This window comes from Lissotriton helveticus, chromosome 1_1 (genome assembly GCF_964261635.1).
Source record: "Lissotriton helveticus chromosome 1_1, aLisHel1.1, whole genome shotgun sequence".
NCBI classification, from domain to species: domain Eukaryota; kingdom Metazoa; phylum Chordata; class Amphibia; order Caudata; family Salamandridae; genus Lissotriton; species Lissotriton helveticus.
In genome coordinates, this window is record NC_136057.1 from 1,881,562,555 (window position 1) to 1,881,583,429 (window position 20,875).

The 20,875-nt window shown below is 43.3% G+C and overlaps 1 protein-coding gene across 2 annotated transcripts in view; it reads right to left on the reverse strand.

Annotated features, from left to right (window-relative positions):
• The window catches only part of ANKRD45 (ankyrin repeat domain 45), a 502,291-nt gene that overhangs the window by 390,745 nt on the left and 90,671 nt on the right, over positions 1–20,875 (reverse strand). Inside the window, exon 1 of one of the 2 annotated variants that reach the window (XM_078642293.1) lies at positions 4,971–5,032. The exons of the other annotated variant lie outside the window; for it this stretch is intronic. The gene's annotated coding sequence lies outside the window, so the exon portion shown is untranslated. Of the gene's footprint in view, positions 1–4,970; positions 5,033–20,875 lie in introns of those variants that run through there. 2 annotated transcript variants of the gene reach the window in all.

Consider the following 20,875-nt stretch of genomic DNA (forward strand, 5'->3'; position numbering starts at 1 on the left):
GTCGTCGGAAAAGGGGTCTATATATCGCCCTTTCAAGCACCCTAAACATGAATGGCCAGTGGACCATGTCAAAGCCTTTTCAAGATCTATAAGGGGGTAGGCTGCAGGGTCAGTGATTTCTTGAGCTTTAGAAAGTATGATGTGCAGGCACTGCAAACAATAGCATGTGCATCTGCCGGAGTTCAAGGTCCTTTTGAACACTAGACCCCAAAACGAGCTGTGATTTTGTGTGGCTTCAACCCACCAAGCATGCTCTAACCTGATGTGTCAAAAATGAAAGATATATATTTAAACTTTGATCGTAAAAAGGAGAGAGAAAGGATACCCATTTAGTGGCTGAATTGCACGATGTGAAACCAGAAAACATTGGATCAATCTTGCCCCCCTGTTTGACCAAAATGTAAGAGCCTAGGCTAATATTTCGTTTCATCAATCCTCCTTTTTCTTCATTATCACATATGAGAGCACCTAAGAATGATTGAGTTCAGGATGTGCACTGTACAAAAACCTCTTGGATTTGAATTAATAGACTATAATGTTGCCCTGTGTATAATAAGAATCAAGGCCCACACAGGTGCACATGGTAAACAGACATAATATCGACTACAAAATATCGAATGGACATAATATCGAGTTCAAAATATAGGCTGGACAAAATATCGAATGGACAGAATATAGACATCAAAAATATCGTTTTGAAGGTAAGTAATGTAATATCGAATGTTAAAAATATAGAAAGTTAAAATATCGAAGTATATAATATAGGTTATTAAAATGATCGAATTTTTAATAATATCGAAAAAAATGTAGTGTTTGTTATGTTATTATATGTGTGAAAAGTGTGTATTTATGTTATAATTAATTTTAATTAATGAATTTTGTTTTTTTAATTTTTGCGTAATTTAATTCTGTAGCGGGTTGTGGGTTTATAGGGGAATAGGGTGGGAAGTAATTTAATTATAATTAATTAAATATGTAAATGTATTTATTGGTATTCATTTTTATTTAATTGTTAATTAATTTATATTTGGTAATTAATTACATTTTAATTGGCAATTCATTTTAATTAATTGATTAATTGCTAATTATGTTAATTTTACTAATTTATTTTCTGTAGCGGGTTGTGGGTTTATAGGGGAATTGGGTGGGAAGTAATTTATTTATAATTAATGAAATGTGTAAAAATATGTATTGCTATTTTTTTAGAATTAATTGTTAATTAATTTTTTATGGGTAATTAATTCAATTTTAATTACTAATTAATTTATTTTAATTGATTAATTGCTAATTATGTTAATTTTACTAATTTATTTTCTGTAACGGGTCATGAGTTTATAGGGGAATAGGGTGGGAAGTAATTTATTCATAATTAATTAAATAATTCAATTTATTTAATTGTTTTTAATTTGAATTAATTGTTAATTAATTTTTAATTGTTAATTAAATAATTGTTAATTTGTAATTAATTTGAATAGGTAACTAATAGTAAAAATTAATTGTAATTTGTAATTTTAATTGCTGAATTATTAAATTATATTAAATTGGTAATTACTTTTAATAAATTTTTTATAGATATTAATTGATACTGTTTTTAAATAATATAAGAACTATTTACTTTCCCTACTGTTGCACTCTCTGGAGTGGGAATAGTAATTTTTACTCCTACGCTATCCAACGCTTTCCCTACTGCTGCACCCACTGGAGTAATTTTTACCTCTACGCTATCCAACGTTTTTCCTACTGTTGCACTCTTTGGAGTGGGAATAGTAATTTTTACCCCTACACTATCCAACGCTTTCCCTACTGTTGCACCCACTGGAGTGGGAATAGTAATTTTTACCCCTACGCTATCCAACGCTTTCCCTACTGTTGCACTCACTGGAGTGGGAATAGTAATTTTTACCCCTACGCTATCCAACGCTTTGCCTACTGTTGCACCCACTGGAGTGGGAATAGTAATTTTTACCCCTACGCTATCCAACTCTTTCCCTACTGTTGCACTCTTTGGAGTGGGAATAGTAATTTTTACCCCTACGCTATCCAACGCTTTCTCTACTGTTGCACCCACTGGAGTGGGAATAGTAATTTTTAACTCTACGCAATCCAACGCTTTCCCTACTGTTGCACTCTTTGGAGTTGGAATAGTAATTTTTACCCCTACGCTATCCAACGCTTTCCCTACTGTTGCACCCACTGGAGTGGGAATAGTAATTTTTACCCCTACGCTATCCAACGCTTTCTCTACTGTTGCACTCACTGGAGTGGGAATAGTAATTTTTACCCCTACGCTATCCAATGCTTTCCCTACTGTTGCACTCTCTGGAGTGGGAATAGTAATTTTTACCCCTACGCTATCCAACGCTTTCCCTACTGTTGCACCCACTGGAGTGGGAATAGTAATTTATACCTCTACGCTATCCAACGCTTTCCCTACTGTTGCACTCTTTGGAGTGGGAATAGTAATTTTTACCCCTACGCTATCCAACGCTTTCCCTACTGTTGCATCCACTGGAGTGGGAATAGTCATTTTTACCCCTACGCTATCCAACGCTTTCCCTACTGTTGCACTCTCTGGAGTAGGAATAGTAATTTTTACACTTCCGCTATCCTACGGTAATAATATTGGATATTATTTAATTATATTATGTTACTATATATATATGTTTTAACAAATATGATTGTAAACTTTTTTTTATAACTTTCATTAATTATTTAATTATTATAAGGTAATTTAAGTATTTTTAAGTATATTTTAGTAATTAATTTTTAATATTAATTTAATTTAACATTGTTTTTAATAAAGTCGATATTTTTATAAACTATATTTTTGTAAACGATATTTTTTACTCAATATTTTTGTACTTACCTGTTTGTCGATACAAAGTCGATATTCTGTCTGTCGATATTTTGTCGCCGATATTTTTGATAGTCGATATTATGTCCCTCGATATTATGTCAGTGATCCGGTGCACATTGTGGTAAATGCTTTATATATCTATTCCCCTTTACCACTGCATCAGAATGTCCTGTGACATCATGGAATGTTGAGTGCCTGACTCTGGCTAGAGAGTCAGTTGGTCATCCCAGGCTGAGGAGCTGGTAGCTCGCTCCTGGTGGGGTTTTCTCCTTGTATCTTCCTATCCTGTAACCTGCCACCTAGCTACATATCAATAAAGAGGAATCTTCTACTACAACTGGACTACGCATCATTTGTTTGTGTACCACACACATGACATCCAACATGTCAGTTCACTAATCTCATTGTCGTCAGAGCGGGGACAGGAATGTTTCTGAGGAATGTTCCTGAGTACTTCTCAATGCAGTGATATATGATGTACGAAGCAGCTTTAAAAACGGAAATATAGAAGTACAGGTACTGACTCTTTAGAGTACCTTTTGGCTCCTGAGAAGTGCTGGTACTCTAGCATTAAAATGTATTGCAGCACTGCTGAGAAGTGCGGGTATTTTCCTGGTTCGGGTCATGGATGGACCTTTAGACCGAACCACGCAACTGGCTCAACTCTCGCTGATAATTTGATTGTTCACCCATCTTTATACATGTGTACCTCTCCTGTTCTGTGTGGTACAGAAGCTTTTACTGCTGTTTCTTGAGATGTACCTGGTATGAGGAAGGAAAACTTACACTGCTTCTACCTGTTCTGATCTGTGTGTGCAACAGAAACGTGTGCTGCTCTTCCTGCTTCCACCAGTCGCCCTGTACCTTTAGGAAACCTTGCACTGATGCTGCACATGCGCTATTTGTATTGTGTATTTACAATTGTTGGTATAAACCTTTTCTTTATTCAAAAGCTAAAATGATTGGCACACGCAGTGTGTGTTTTAAAGCATGATGAGACTGCAAGAATGAGGTCTTTAAAATATGCAGAGTTTGCATTTTTGAGGCATAAGAAAGATTTTGGAATGGATTAGTACAATTTGTGAAATTTTAGAACAATTACCAAGTGGTGTTATGAACCGTGACACCTTCTGACTGTACTGTCTTTTTAGCAATTATCACTTTATATTTTGGTATTTTGAAGACCATATTTGTGTTAATACCAAAGTTATAACTGCCAGAGTGACAAATCTCGTTGGCTGACAAGCAACATTGGCTGACAGTAACAGATATATGAAGCCACTTGGCAGTCGTATAAGTAACAGTGGCATAAAGCAAAATGAGAAGACCCACCCCCCACAGAACATGGTAAGGGGCAAGTGAAACAGAAACTCATATATCTCAGTTAGTTATCAATATTAGGTTGAATGATGAGCCCATAAAGGTCGGGCTTGCTCCGAAAAACAGTGTTGCAGAAGCCGGAGGCCTAGGATAGACAGCAACGCAAAATTTAGTTGGTCATTTTCTGCCCTTCAACTGCCATTAAACTGAAAGCTGTAGATTTTGCTGAGTAAAATGTTTTTTTTGTTGCTTTTTTCACATTTTGGAATAAAACGCGATTTGAGCCCCACTCCGCTCCCCGACAAATGGCCCTCCCTTAGCAGTGCTTGAAAGAGGAAGAACGAATCCAGTCCCCTGCACGAGCAATATTATTGGATTGGAACAAGAGGGCAATGAAATGGTTAACAATCAAATGGGGAAGAAGACTGTTATGGCTTTTGAATTGCATATATTCACATGGCTGCACATAAGGCAATATTAACGTTAAATTGAAATAAAAGGGAGAGGTTTAAAAATCGTATTTTCCAGACCAATACAAGCCTTGAAGCCTGTCACAATGATCTTGGTAAACTCCCACCCTTCTCCTAAATACATTGACCATCGGCAACAACAACAGTGTGCCTGAAGAGACAAGTGAAAAGAAAACAAAGTACTGGCAGCAGTGTGCTGCCTCAATTTACAAGAAAAAACAGTCTCCGTTGGCAAAGAGAGACAGCGTATCTCTGAAATTTACGGGGTAACTCCGTTGACACCCGTACACCCCCGTTTAGAGCCTTGCACTAGCCTGTCTTACCTGAAGTGAGAGCGGAAAGAGTGCCGTTCTAACGTCGGTCTTGCTACAGCATTTCCCGTTGCCCTAACAACGGCGGTCGAAATAGAAGTAGGGCTTCAAAGAGAGGAGACCGCGGTTGCCATCTTAGGAGAGTTCAGTTTTCAAAACACCTGTTCTCTAAAGTCGCTTGAAATATAAATGTCATGTTGTTGCACCTCGGCTCCCAAATGTACACAATAGATTAAACGGGTAGCTTTTATATTAGAGCGAGCAACATGTTCTAAACTTCCTTTAAAACGTGTTAGACCAAATGCATTTGTAAAAGAAACTCCGATGAACACAGTCCACTCCATATCCTGAAATATAATTTCATGAAAATCGAGGAAAAGAACGTTTTCTAACACATCTTTGTCATTTATATTCTGCGAAGAGCGTATAAATATGTTTTTTTCAGTACATCTATTTTTTCACAGCATCCCATGTGATTGTTAATGCTCCCCCCTAAATGTGGCTTTAAGAAAGCTGCTTATGGCATTCAAATGCAAATTTTATTTACAAGACATGGAGGCTCCTATTATGCAGTCTTTTCTTGATTTATTTAAACAGCAGCCAAGCAAGAACAACTTTCCATTAAAAATGAAAAAAAATGACAGTATGACATCCTATGACAACTCACAAATTAATTTCGTATTTCACTATATTAATTCACCATTAATCCTTTATGGGTTCTAGAGTGCCATGCTACTCGCCAAAAAAGAGCTTCAACACCCCAACCGTGGTAGCAAGTGCTCTATAAATGCAAACCTCTTTTCCCTCTTCTATCCCTCCACTATCCTTTTCAATCCAAATAACTGACTAACATATCCACCACTCAAATTACTTCGCACAATAAAGACACTCCACACATTTCAGTTCAAAGCATAAAAGGTCACTTTATTACTAGGACAGCCAAAGACAGACTCCGCAATTAAACCACCAACCTTTGTATCTTTTTCCCAAAATTTTTCCACAACTGTTTTTCCATCACATTCCCCAATGATTTCCTCATTTTTCCAAAACTCCAAAACTTATATATATATCCCAACCAAAGCTTTTTCTTCCAATTTTCTTTACCCTTAACCACCTACCCTCCCCCCACCCCCCAGAGAGAAAGGATATGTCTGCTCTAGACTCTCCTATCCCCCAAAACACGCCTACCAAAACATATAACAGAACAGGAGCGCTATCCTTGCTGCCCTAAAGTGACATATCCTTGTATTCTTATATTTTCTTATTATTTAAAAAAAATTTTTTTTTATAAAAACACAAACATTGACACATATACACAGAAAAGACCGGACCAACCTACCAACCTAGGGCGGGTGGGTGGGCAAAAACGACACGCCGCCCTCCTCACTCGCAGCGAGTGATGTCTTGTTCCCGCTCCCGCCCGAGCGCGGCTAGGCCCCTCCCACAACCCCAACCGACCAATCACCTCCCGTGGGAGGTCGCATTGTGCGAACCATCCCAGGGGTACATCGGCGCATGCCAAGTCCCCCCGGGACCCATCGCACAATAAAGACACTCCACACATTTCAGTTCAAAGCATAAAAGGTCACTTTATTACTAGGACAGCCACAGACAGACTCCGCAATTAAAACACCAACCTTTGTACCTTTTTCCCAAAAATTTTCCACAACTGTTTTTCCATCACATTCCCCAATGATTTCCTAATTTTTCCAAAACTCCAAAACTGTATATATATATCCCAACCAAAGCTTTTTCTTCCAATTTTCTTTACCCTTAACCACCTACCCTCTCCCCACCCCCCAGAGAGAAAGGATATGTCCGCTCACTCTCTTATCCCCCAAAACACGCCACCCAGGAAAACCTCCAGAGTTTTCCTGCCTCACCCAAAAAACCCGCCCTTAAAACCAAACACAAAATGCTTTTTTTTTTAAACTGCTTGGTGAGAACACCACAGATCAACCCCCCACAGTTTTGCCAGGACATCCCGCAGTTCCATTAGGTAATAACTTTGACCCATCTGCGACAGGTGTACCCCATCACACCTGAATAAATGGAGCATCTCACTCGAAAAATGCTCATGTACCAATACCGTGATACCCATTGCCTTGCAGAACACTGACATCGCTCTGTTCAATTTCCGACGGGCTTTTTCCACCGCTGAGTGTAGCCTCGCCCCTCTCCATTGGTGCCTGTAAACAAAACCAGTCCACGCAACCCTTGTTCCAACCCAGTTTTGTTTTAGCACTGCCAGGTCCAACTTCATTTGTTTTATCAATGTAAGGCCTGACAGTTCCACTAAATCGTTCTCATCCAGGTGTATAATGAGAAGATCCGGAATTCCCCACTCAGCAGCCATTTTTGACAGTAACGGGAAAAGGTCTTTCCACCTCATACCACCCACACCCTTCCACAAAACTTCGTGATCTTTTCCATACAAACCCAAACCCCTTCCACAGATTTGCTGTTCTGCAAAAACTGATGCCCATTTAATCAATGAATGGCCCACAATCCATGTCCGTTTTTTCCGCGGGAATTCCAGAACTCGACCTATGATGCAAAAACCCACAATTACGAAAAATACTAGACAGAAATGCATGTTATAAACGAACATATCTATAACAACAATTGGACTTCCACCTCCCAATGCGCTGTATCTCCTCCCTCCCCCATCCCAATCGAGCCGCTTCTGTAGCTGCACCTATCCTGAAGGAATGTGTACCAAAGAGTTGAGGATTAACACCCACCAATGCAAGTCCTTTTCTTAAAACTGCTAAAAACTGAAAATCAGACAACTGTCCCCCTTGTTCGTGGCAAAAAATAACTCCAGCACGGAACACTCCAGACTTAGAAAAGGAATCCCACTCCCCCACAGGACAACAACCCGCAACCCCGCTTGTTTTCAAATTGATCCAAGTTCCCACCCCTCTTTGGTCTGTCTTTGACTGTCTCAACCTGATCTGTAAGACTTCCCCATTCCCCACCCGAATGCCCGATCAGAATGTCCGATGTCTGAATCCCCAATCGGTTCCTTAAACCCAACATTTCCGAAATCTGGAAAGCCCCGAAGAACATCCAGATCATACACAACTTGAACCTAGCTAGCTCCCATTCATCATAGCAACAGCTAGGCAAAACACTTAAGATTCTACGTAACAAATGAAAAGTAATAGGTTCCCTCAAAGAATTAACAGCACCCCTGGTACGCCCAAACCCTTTCAGTATCCTCTTCAACAAAAACCCAATCTGAACTTCCTTACCCAACAATAATTGACTATAAAAGGAGATTCCAGCTAACTTGCGGGAAATCGTGGTATGCGACAAACCTTTATCATACAAATGCAATGCAAATTTTAACAGAAACTGTTCATTTTCAACTGCTGAGCCATCCTGTTCGTGTGCCAAAGCATAATTGACAAATTCCGACCACGCTTGCTGGTACCTCCTGCGCGTGGATTTAGCAATAGACTGCTCCACCAGTGTCACAATCCTCACTCCCCCAGGTCCCAGATGGTCGGAGGAACCGCCGTCTTGCTTCTGTCTGCTTTTGGCGCCAAAGACCGGAACTTCTGCCAATTGCAACGAGACAGAGCATCGGCGATTGAGTTGTTAACCCCAGGGATATGCCTGGTTCTAAAAACAATATTCAGCTTGAGGATTTGCAACATAAAAGCTCTCAGTAATTGAAGCACTCTCACATCTCTTGCTTTCTGCCCATTGACCAAACTTACCACTGCCATGTTGTCGATATGAAACAACACGCAACGGTCCTTGAATTCTTCTCTCCACACCTGCAATGCCACTAGTAGCGGAAAGAATTCCAAGAAGGCTATACTGCGCCCTTGTTCCAACCAATGTTGCGGCCAACTCTCAGCGCACCAACGCCCTTCCCAAAACAACCCAAAGCCTTGAGCCCCTGCGGTGTCCGAAAAAATCTGGACTTGCCACACAGTGTCGTCTTCAACAAAAGTAATTGACACACCATTGAATTTGTCTAAGAACCTCAGCCAAATGATCAAATCCTCTTTCACCTTGTTGGACAATCTTACATGGTGATGCGACAAAGAAGCCCCCGACATAGCAAGACCAAGACGTCTGCAAAAGGTTCTCCCAGCTCTCACCACCCTGCATGCAAAATTGAGGTACCCCAAAAGCCGCTGAACCTGTCTGAGTTGCAATTTCTTTTCACCCAAAACGTCTCTCAAAAATGGCCTGATCTCCTGCACCTTGGCCAAGGGCAGCCTAGCCACCATAGCCTCCGTATCAATCTCGATGCCTAAGAAGACTAACTGAGACACAGGGCCTTCTGTTTTGTCTGGGGCCAATGGCACACCAAAATCGCCTGCCATTTCTTGAAAACATGCCAACACTCTAGCACATTGCCCACTCCCAGCCTGACCAATAAACAGAAAATCATCCAGGTAGTGGCAAATAGCTTCATGCCCAGACTTGCGTCTCACACACCATTCCAAAAAGGTGCTGAACATCTCAAAAAGAGAACAAGAGATGGAACATCACATGGGCAATACTCGATCCATATAGAATTTCTCTTCAAAATAGATACCCAGCAGCTCAAAGTCCAACGGGTGTATGGGCAACAATCTAAAAGCCGCCTGAATGTCACACTTGGCCAGTTGGGCACCCACACCCGCCAGGCGTACCAAACGCAAGGCGTCATCTACCGAAGCATATGACACAGCCGTGTCATCTGCGGAGATAAAATCATTTACAGAATGTCCTTCAGGCCATGAGAGATGGTGAATGAGACGAAACTCACCTTGGGGTTTCTTTGGTATGACTCCCAAAGGGGAGACCATCAGGTTGGACAATGGACAGCTACTAAAAGGACCTGCTATTCTGCCCAGCTCCAACTCCTTATCCAACTTAGCTCTAACTACCTGGGGTAATTCCTTTGCAGATTTTAGATTATCAGCCCAACGCTGCAACCGAGGACCTTGATATCCAATCCTGAAACCCACCCGAAATCCCCAAAGTAGTTTAACTGCCGCTGTCCTATCCGGGTATTCCTCTAACCAGTCCCTCATCATCTGAAGTTTAACTGGAGTATGCGCCTTTTGGTATAAGAGGTGGAATGGATCCCCTGCCTCTCTGCCCTCTTCCTTGCTCCCCCTGGTGTTGGTTTGGAAAACACTGGAAAATGGCATGACGACCCCCACACTGGGCGCACTCGTGTTTGAATCTGCAATACTGACGGACACAGGTACCCCTGTTAAATCCCAAACACGCTCCTGTGGCAGGCAAATGTCCCCTCCCTGACCCACCCGCCCCCAATGGAGCGGGACGCTGTAGAAAGGGCCGATACTGGATGGGCAAACCACTAGCTGTATGTATTGTAGCTGATACCTGATGTCCCGACATCCATTGGAGCCACAGCTCCTGATCCACCTCACCCCATGGTTTATCGTTGAACAAGCTCACTCTAGCCCTGAACTCTTCATCGTAGTTCAACCAGGCATAGCCTCCCGCCTGAAAATGTGCCATCCTGATGATATCAATGTACTTAAATATTGCCACCGCCCGCTCTGGTTAACTCTCACAATAAACACTTGCATATATGATAAAAGCAGCCATCCAATTTTCGATGGTCTTCGGCACTTTGGGGCGACGAGACAACTCTAATTCCTCTTTTGATCCCTCCCTAGCTTGCAAGTCCCTATGCAATAGACGGAAAACGTCTATGTAGTCGTGATTTTCAAATTCTCTGTCTTGTTCTCTGTGACAAATGCATGCCCAGAGGCATGAATGAGAACAACAAGTACCCCCTGATTGACCGATTTCAGATAATTCCTAGGTCAGGGAAATAACATATGAGAATAACCACCTAGGCCATTAACAGTGAACAACAAGGACCCCCTGATTGACCGATTTCAGATAATTCCTAGGTCAGGGAAATAACATATGAGAATAACCACCTAGGCCATTAACAGTGTCCATATAAGGTAACTTGGTGCGAACACATCCCTGAACCTCGCCCGACACAGAGGAACCCATGGAGGAGGCAGGACTAGCACCACCAACCCGCTCCAAGTGACCCCCAGACCCCTCTGTATTTGACTGTGCTGTTTCTTGTGAGGTTTTACCCCCACCACCTTGCACCGACACCCTCCCATCAGGCCCACACTCCCTTGGCTCCACACTTGAGCCTCCCAATACAGGTCACGTCCACGCAGACCACCAGTCTTCTGTTGTATTCTCTGCACTTATGTTTTATGTATCCCTTTAAGTCCAACATTCCACTTTCCCTGATGTCATTTACTCCTTTGTTCTGTCCTGTCAGTTAGCTCCTGCTTTCTGATGGGAACACCAGCTTTTCTCTATGGTGCTTAATAAATAAGAGTTAAGCCTTACATCTGCCTGCTGACTTCATTTACAACACATGGCGATGATGAACAGAAGGAGCTAAACAACCATAGAGGGAGAAGAACTCCACTGGTGAAAAGAACCACGCGAATTTTTTTTTTGAAGAAACAGAGAAAAGAACTTTGAAGAACCATACTAACAGAGACAAATTGCTATCCCAGGAAACATTTGAGCCTGAAGCCTGCATCAATTTACGTTTTCATTACTGAAGTGAAGTCTGCAAGTTTCCCAACTGACCGGTGAGTTGGAGAGATTGTCGTGTGCCTGCTTGTGACTTTCCTTAACGTTAATCTAAAAGGCTACACCCAGCCAAAGAACCGCCACGTTTGTGAAAGCAGCACTCTTAAAAGAGAGAGAAACTCCTTAGATTTAATCGGGATGTAAACGCGACTTCTTGAGCAGAAACTGAACGATTTGTGCAAAAGAAAAACGGAATGACTTGTGTGCATACTATGTGACCCAATTTTTGACTTTCGTTGTACCCAACCTGTTGATCCCAACAGTGTTGCATCTTTCAAATCGACGCACGAGCACACCAGCACATCGAGTGGAGATACGCGTTGCATCTTTCAAACAGGCACACGAGCACACTCCTCGAGAAACGCTCACCGTTCGATGTTCAACCATTGTCTTTCTTCCACTGAGCCGCGTCAACAAGGGAGCAGGAAGTGATGTGCCTGCAGTGACGCGACTCGAACAGCAACGTGCCTGCAGTGACGCGACCACGCAGCGTCCATCTTGGATTACCGCGTATCCTAGCAACGGATATCGCAAGGTGAGATTGTTCGGTGAAACAATTTACCGAATAGTTAGATAACCCCAAGCAGTTTACCCAGTAGTTAGAACTGGTTAAAGCAAGACGGACATCAGGCAGAGGGAACGAGGCGTGCGTGCCCCATCAACGGAAAAAAATAAAGGGTGAGAGCATCATTTAAAGATCGTTTTTTTTAACGAGACTGTAAGCAGTGCACAGCGAAAAAAAAAAAAAGAATAACGAAGCACTCTTTTAGTAAATGTTAGGAGGTGACATTTTTTATCCAGTTTGACCACCTCTCCATTCTAAAAAAAAAAAAAGAGAAAGGAAACCACTGTTTTAAAAAAAATGGAGAATCTAAATATTATTGCACCTCCTTTGTTCCTACAAGCCACAGGAGATCCACCCATTGAGTGGGATGAATGGATAGATGTTTTTGAGAACTACATCGAGGCGCTAGATGGGAAGGATTTTAGTGCAGTTAGGAAGAAAGCCCTCTTGTTAAGTGCTTTGGGCAAGGAGGGTCAACATTCTTTTAAATATCTTCCTGTGGCAGTCAACCAAGATGGTAGGGCGATAACTAATGTATACACAGAAGCTAAAGCTCGGATGAAAAAACAATATGCAAAAGAAGTAAATATTGTGATGGCGCGACACAAATTTTACACCCAACCTCAAAGGAATGAAGAGTCTGTGGACCAGTTTGTAGCTAGGCTACGTGAGTTGTCGATAAAATGTTGTTTTGGTGAAATAAGAGATGAAATGATAAGAGACCAGCTAATAGTACAGTGTCGAAACAAAAAGATGCAGGAAAAATTGTGGGCAGCAAAAAACCCAACTCTACAAATGGCCATTGATATAGCAAAAGTAGTTGAGGAATCGAATGCATGCATGAAGGAAATGGAAAAGAAAGATAACGCTAAAGGCAATGCTCAAGGCAATGATGTTTCATGTGTTGATCATGATGAAGTTGCTGTTGTGAACAAAAGGAGTGTGGACCTAGGAGGAGGTAGTCAGAAAAGATTTAACAATACATTTTCAGGTAATGACAGGAACAGATTCCAAGGAAGAATGTGCAGTAGATGTGGGAGTACTTTTCACAACTCGGACTTTAGGAGATGCTTTGCGATAGACAAAATGTGTAGGAAATGTGGGCGGAAAGGACACTTTTCAAAAATGTGTAGAAGTACAAACGTTGACACGGTTGCTGTTGTTGAAAACAAGGATGAAGTGAAAGACTCCATTAGTGTTGAAGGTGCAAACAAAATATTATGTTTAGGTGGAGACGGTGCGAATGAGGGTGAACCTGGTAGGAGATTCAGACCAAAAGCATTGTTTCTTATTGATAAAATCGAGGTTCAACTAATGGTTGACCCTGGGTCTTTATGGACCATAATTCCCAAGGATATGTTCCTGGCAAATTGGAAGGATGCACACTTGTCTGCTAGTGACATTAATGCCTGTGGTTTTCAGGGTGAAAGCATAGATGTGATTGGGTTCATGGTGTGTGTAATAACATTCAAGGATCGTTCAACTGAAGGGAAGGTGTATGTAGCTAAGTCTGGTCCTGCAATTTTAGGATGGGGGCAACAGTATGACCTTGGGATAATAATAAATCCCAGAGCAACACAACAAGTGATGGTGGTAGACAGCATAACCACTGATTCGATAGTGGAAGGGATGAATGGTTTGTTTGAGGAACATATAGGAGAGTTAAGGGGCTATGTGCATAAGATCGTGTTGAGGGACGATGCCATACCTATGCAACACAAAGTCAGAAAGGTTCCATTCATTGCACGTGAGGAAGTGAAGAAGATGTTAGAGGATATGCTAGTCCAGGGTGTAATAGAGCAGATCGAAACATCACCTTGGATTTCCCCTGTAGTTATTACAACCAAATCTGATGGAAAATTTCGTTTTTGTGTGGACCTTCGCACCCTGAACCAAAACATTGTAGTGGACAACTTTCCCTTACCGAACATCAATGAGTTGGTTCTGTCATTAAAAGGGGGGAAGTACTTTTCCAAGTTAGACCTTCGTAGCGCCTATCATCAAATAAGACTACACCAAGACTCCAAAGCACTTACGGCGTTTATAACAACCGAAGGAATATATCAATTCACACGAATGCCTTTTGGTCTCGCCTCTGCTGCTGGAGTATTCCAAAGGATGATGGGTGTTGTACTAAAAGGTGTACACAATGTTGTGTATTTTCAGGACGATGTTCTGATATTTGGAGCGACCATTGAAGAGCACAATGTGATCCTGAAAACCGTTTTAGAAAGGATGGAACAGGCAGGTTTGACTCTAAAGAAAGAGAAATGCAAATTTGCAGTGGAGGAGGTTGAATACCTGGGGTATACATTGTCTGTGGATGGAGTAAAACCTAAAAGAGACTTATTAGACTCCATTAGAAATGCACCTTCTCCGTGCGATAAGGATCAGTTGAGGTCTTTTCTCGGCCTCATCGAGTACTATGCCAAGTTTGTAAGAGATTTTGCAGAGAAAACCGAGAAGATCAAAGTGCTGTTAAGGAGTGGGTGTAAGTTTGTATGGGGTGTAGAACAAGATGAGTGCTTCAAAAGAATCAAGGTGGAAATTTGCGAGGCGGGCATTTTGACACCATTTGATACCAACCGTAAGTCAGTCCTGACAGTAGATGCAAGTGCTGTAGGTGTTGGTGCAGTCCTTGCTCAAGTACACGATTCTGGTCTCAAAACTGTTGCGTTTGCCTCAAGGACACTCACTACAGCTGAAAGGAACTACTCTATAATCGAGCGTGAGGCCTTGGCTGCGGCATGGGGTTGCGAGTATTATAGAATGTACCTGTGGGGGTTCAGATTCACATTATTGACAGATCACAAACCCCTGGTTAAAATACTTTCGCCTGGTGGCGCTGGCAAAGGCTCTGCCAGGTTAGCTAGACTCGCTGCCAGGATCCAGGAGTATTTGTACACTATAGAATACATTCCCGGTTGGAAGAATGGCCAAGCGGATGGACTCTCTAGACTTCCACTACCTTGGGAGAGGGTAGACAAGTTAGGGGTTGAATCTCTCAATTCAGAGGGTTCTGTTGCCGCTGTAGAAGAAGTTGTCGATATGTGTGCTGGGGCAATCAGTAGAAGTTTGTGGAATTCTTCAATGGCCAAAGATGTGGTGTTGTGTGAAGTCAAAGATTTAATAGCGAAGGGACCAAGGAGAGAGAGTTGTCTATCTCCTGCACTTCGTCCTTATTTGAAGGTTCTGGACCAATTGTCTATCTTGGACAATGAGGGATTCATGATTTTAATGGATGACAAATTCATTCCTCCACAAGATGTGCGATTTACTTTGTTTAAGCTGGGTCATGAGGGTCATTTGGGACAGTCCCTTACCAAGAGGAGAATTAGAGACAATTTTTGGTGGCCCGGGATGGACTCAGAAATCTCACAGTGGGTGGAGAGATGTACGGAGTGTTTGGAAAGTGAAAAGAGACTTAAGGTGGGTAGTCATACTGGTTGTGGCTCAATAGCTGATCCCAAGTGCCCATGGCACACCATATGTCTCGACTTCATTGGCCCTTTTCACCAGTTGAATCAGGATATGAGGTTTGGGTTGGTGGTAGTTGACGTCTCTTCCAAGTGGTTAGTAGTCAAATTCATGAGGGAGATCACCACGAGCAGCACTATAGCCATGTTGGGTGAGATCTTTAGAGAGGAAGGTTTCCCCACAAGGATCATTACTGACAATGGGACACAACTCACCTCCCTGGAAATGGCTAATTTCTTGGGAAAGAGTGGCATTATTCACTCTAGGACCTCACTTTACAACCCCCAGGGAAATGGCATAGTGGAGAGGGCCAACCGAATGGTTAAAGGTGCCATTCAAATGGCAGTTTCTTCCCGCATGGATGTGAAGAGTTTAGTTAATGACCTGGTGTGGGCCTACAGGACTACAGAAAATGGGGTGACTGGTTTAGTCCCGTTTTCTGTCATGAGGGGACGTCCTGCGGGTACTAAACTAGTGGCTGCTTGGATGAAAGAACTCATGAACGCTGATCCTCCTGCTGGTCATGGTGAGCCTGACACTGTTTGCGAATCAGATGGCGCGTATAAATTCGCTGTGAATGATTGGGTTAAGGTCAAACCAGGTCGTGTGGGTGTTGGACTGACGAAGTTCAGGGGCCCATTTAAGATCAAGTCTGTGCACAAGAGATTTGTTACCTTATTTAACGGGGAGAGTTGGAACTTGAGGCGTGTGGCTCTGTATAAGAAAGCCGAGCGAGAACCGGTGGGGATCAGAGAGCCCAGAGAACAGGCCAATGAGATTAGCACAAGTAGAATGCAGAGAGTGAGAAGACCTCCAGTTCATCTACGTGACTTTGTTTGCAAGTAAGGTCTCTCTCTGCAACGAAGGGCATGGTCTTATAATGTTTTTGTTTGACTTACTTTCGTTTTTTTTATTGTTTCTCCATATGAAGGGAAGAGGATATGTTGTATTCTCTGCACTTATGTTTTATGTATCCCTTTAAGTCCAACATTCCACTTTCCCTGATGTCATTTACTCCTTTGTTCTGTCCTGTCAGTTAGCTCCTGCTTTCTGATGGGAACACCAGCTTTTCTCTATGGTGCTTAATAAATAAGAGTTAAGCCTTACATCTGCCTGCTGACTTCATTTACAACATCTTCCTTACCTGATGGCAGCTGTGAAGCCCTTTGTTGAAACTCCTTCAGACCATCACGCTGATGATGACCGCCACGTCGACCCCGATTCGCAGAGAAAACCACACCAGTTCTCTGAAACACACTAGAAGATGTGAGATGACCTCCCCCTGACTCCCAACTCATGCCCGCCCCACCCAGAAGCCGCCCCTGCCACCCATTCCCTGGAGTTATCCACATTTTCTTTGTCATTTTCATCAAATTCAATATAATCATCCTGAACCATATGTAAATCTTCACTTGTGCTAGGCATTGCGCCATCGCCAATGCCGCCATCATAACTTACCCAATTGGACACAGGCCTCTGACTTGAGCGCCCGGACGATGATGCCCCAAAATCCGCACCTGATTCGCTACGGAGCTGATGAACGGTATCAAAAGCCGCACTGTGCTTTGCCAAACCAAAAGCTGAACTCTGGCCAAAAGACCTGTGATCAGCGTCCGCTGACAAGTTCCTGCCGCTCCAGCGAGGAACCGCCTTTAACTTACCAAGTACCTGGGACCCTTGTGCTCTGGATAAAACCTTCTTGTGCAAGTCTCCATGTTTGACCCACACCCATTGTCCTTGATGCGGACCCTTATGCGAATCAAACTGCACTTGAGGGCAACGCGGAGGTGGCCTGGACTCCGGATAAACCACCACCACATCACTGTCCTTGAGTACAGCAACCTTTTCCCTCAACCCCTCCCCCCAAGAAGAACTGTCACCAGCCCCACAGCTCCTCAGGCCCAATTCACCCTGTTGATCCTCATCAAGTGGAGAGTCCGCCATGTCCTCCTCATGCCAGGGCTCCACGCCTCCAACGACTTTTGGGGGCCCTCTAACTTGAGGCAGCAATACCCTTTGAAATCCTGCTCTCTCCTGTGTCTGTCCGCCGATAGCAGGTGGCACTGTCTCACACCTTTCAACAACTGCATCCCTCAAAGCGACCTCCTGACAACTGCCTTCATCGCTGTCACTGGAGTAGTCCACCAGCGCAGTAGCCGGCTCCCCCACCCAGACCTCAGGCGCGATATCCACATGACTGTCCATAGCACCCACAGAATATGACAATGTGGTAATGCTTCCAGGGCAAACCGCTTCCTGCCTTAAAGTAACACCTGACACCTGCGGAGCCACACTGTCCTCCTGGCAAAATTCACCGCTCATGGGATCCATTAAAAATGCCATATGCTGCTGCCTATTTTCCAATAGCTGAACGCCGCTACTGAGTGCAACAAACAGATCGTTTTGACTGCTCGTCATTTCTTGGTTTACTAAGATTGGTGAAATAATTCCTAGCAGACACAAACTGAGAGACGCCTGGGTTCGGGTGCTGGCCGTCACCGTGCCGGTCGGCTCCAGCTCAGTCTGGTCCCGCCTTATGTCAGGAGACCGCGCATGATCTTTCTCCGCGGTCTACACGCCATTATATTGAGAAATACGCCACACGAGAGACCCCCAATTATACTGCAACCTCCAATTGAGCTACATCTACCCGAGCGACATTTCAACTATATACCAGTGACTTATCTGGTCACTTTCAGTTTTGGCATCTGTCCAGTCCATGTCCTGAGGAGAACCCATACTAACGTGGTGGTTCGAAACGCGTTGACACAGAGCCTGGAAAAATAATAAGGGTGCCACTAGGGCTGTTTAAATCCACAGTGTGTGTTCCCCAGTGGTGCAACCCCCCAATTAGATTTCTTAATTCTAGGCTCTAGTAAGACAGGCAATTTTTTCACCTGTAATTTGAGGCCCGCTTGTCTTTCTTATCCAACAGAAAGGACTGGTTCCTAATGAGAATGTATCATTAGTTATATGATTGTGTATTGTTTCGTGTTGTCTGTATCAACTTACACATATTTCTTTTGAGCACTTGTACAGTTTACTATTGCACAGAATTGCACATCTGTTGTTTCTATGTAATTTCTTATGTAATTTTTTTCACTGTTTGATGACTATTTCTGATGACATATATTTTTTATGTGATGAATGCTTTTTCAAAAAATCAAAAAAACTAAAATAAAATAGATTACCCTCCAGTACATTTTGACTGAGTGGGAACATAAAATGAAAAAATAAAATCTGTCTGGCATCTTTTTTGTTTAGTAGATTTGAGTGGTCCAAGCCAGCACAGACACAGGACCCAAACCTTTCCCCTTTGACTTGCCTATTTTCCAATGGCATGCCAGCCCTTCCACCACGCTTTCCTGCTCTCTTTCTGCCCTGAGGTACAGTTACCAATTGAGTTTACCTCACAAAAACCGGGGCTGAGGAAGAGCGAAGCGGCGCTCTCTTCCCCGTAGGATTCCTGCCTGCGGAGCGCGCTCTGCGTGATCTAAAGGGGGCCACAGAGGTCTCATCATCCTTCTCTGAGGGGTGGCTCACCCCTGTCATGCATGCCGCCACCGCACGACTCACCCCCTCAGCTGCCACGCGACGCGCCCGTTTCTCTGGGAAAACTCCTTCTTCCAGAGCTCCAGGGCGTAGGAGGTCGGTGCGCCCCACCGCCACCAAGGCTCGTATTGCCTCCTTAGCAATTTCTTCCGCCGACATCGTCGAGCTTCTTCACAGGACAATTGTATTTTCCTCATAGAAATGTCAGAATGTACACCACACTGACTTGCGAACAAAGTCCAGCCTACAAAACGACTTCCGCCACTCGTTTCCGATGTCCAGCTGATTCCAGTCAAATTCTGACAGGAGTTCGCCAGCTGACACCAAAAACGACACGCCGCCCTCCTCACTCGCAGCGAGTGACGTCTTGTTCCCGCTCCCGCCCCGAGCGCGGCTAGGCCCCTCCCACAACCCCAACCGACCAATCACCTCCCGTGGGAGGTCGCATTGTGGCGAACCATCCCAGGGGGACATCGGCGCATGCCAAGTCCCCCCCGGGACCCATTCATATTTCACTATACTAATTCACCACTAATCCTTTAAGGGTTCCGGAGTAGTGTGCTACTTGCCGAAATAGCACTTTAACACCTGGTAAGTCGTAGTAAGCGCTATATAAATGCAATTTCAATAGAATACAATACAATAATGAACACATGAATCGGACTGAAGTAACGTAATAATTATGTTGTCTGTGAACAAGTCCTCTTTTTTTGCTGCTTGCAGTCAATATGAGTACTTTATTCACTTTTTCCTTATAAATTGTTAACCGTTTATTATTATATATTTGGTTACTTCATTTCAAATACTGTTTTGTTGCTGGCTGTTCCGCGCATGTTTCGCATGCTTCCATTATTTTTGCGCTTCTCGTAACAGTTGTTTCTTACCGTTCGGGAGGCTTCTTGAAAGCTGTGTGCAGCGCTCCTCCTCAGCGTTTGGCGGCTATCAGCTGTTTACTTCCCTGCTTCTTTCAGCGTTTCGCTCGGGTCCTCTGAGCTTTCTCTCACTCCACTTCTTTCCTCACAGCCCCTTGCATCTGGAAACCCCCCTAGTGTGGCCGTCATTCTGTCTCTCTGCTCTTGCTCGGTGTGTTTGCCTCTTGGCAGCTCCCCCTTTTTTCTTTATACACGCCCATTTATCACTAGTTAATTTTTTTTAACACCTTATTTTTTGTTTTATTCTCTGCTTGTAGGATAATTTATTGTTTGTAGATTTATCTCGGGCATTGCGCAAATAAAAAGCTACATACGTGGGACACACCAGTGTCACAAGGAGAAAGTTTACACCTTTTCTCTGGAGGCTTGTAAAAATTATGATCAACAAATCCATCAATATTGTCCGTGTCATCCAACACACCATCTTCATCTTCATCAGTGTCTTTTAAATGGGAAATAACAAGGGGAGAGGAGGGAGGCCCCGATTTAGAAACCTCTCGGGTCGGAGGAGCACATTTTATTGAAATGCCCTGGGAGGACCCAAAAGTTGCTAAACGTATCCTCCTCTTAGAAGAAGAGCCATCACAAGAAGAAACAAGCATTTTAGATAAAGAGGCTTCCAAAGTTTTGGAAACATCCAACATGGGGTGCCGCTTGCTGTTGGGAGTGTGTTGGCAGCAGACGGGGGACTCCAAGTACTAGGAGCCTCATAATTTGATTCACCTGGGCTTGCCTGCTTCCCTGCCCACAGCGCTTCATCACTTCTCGTGGCC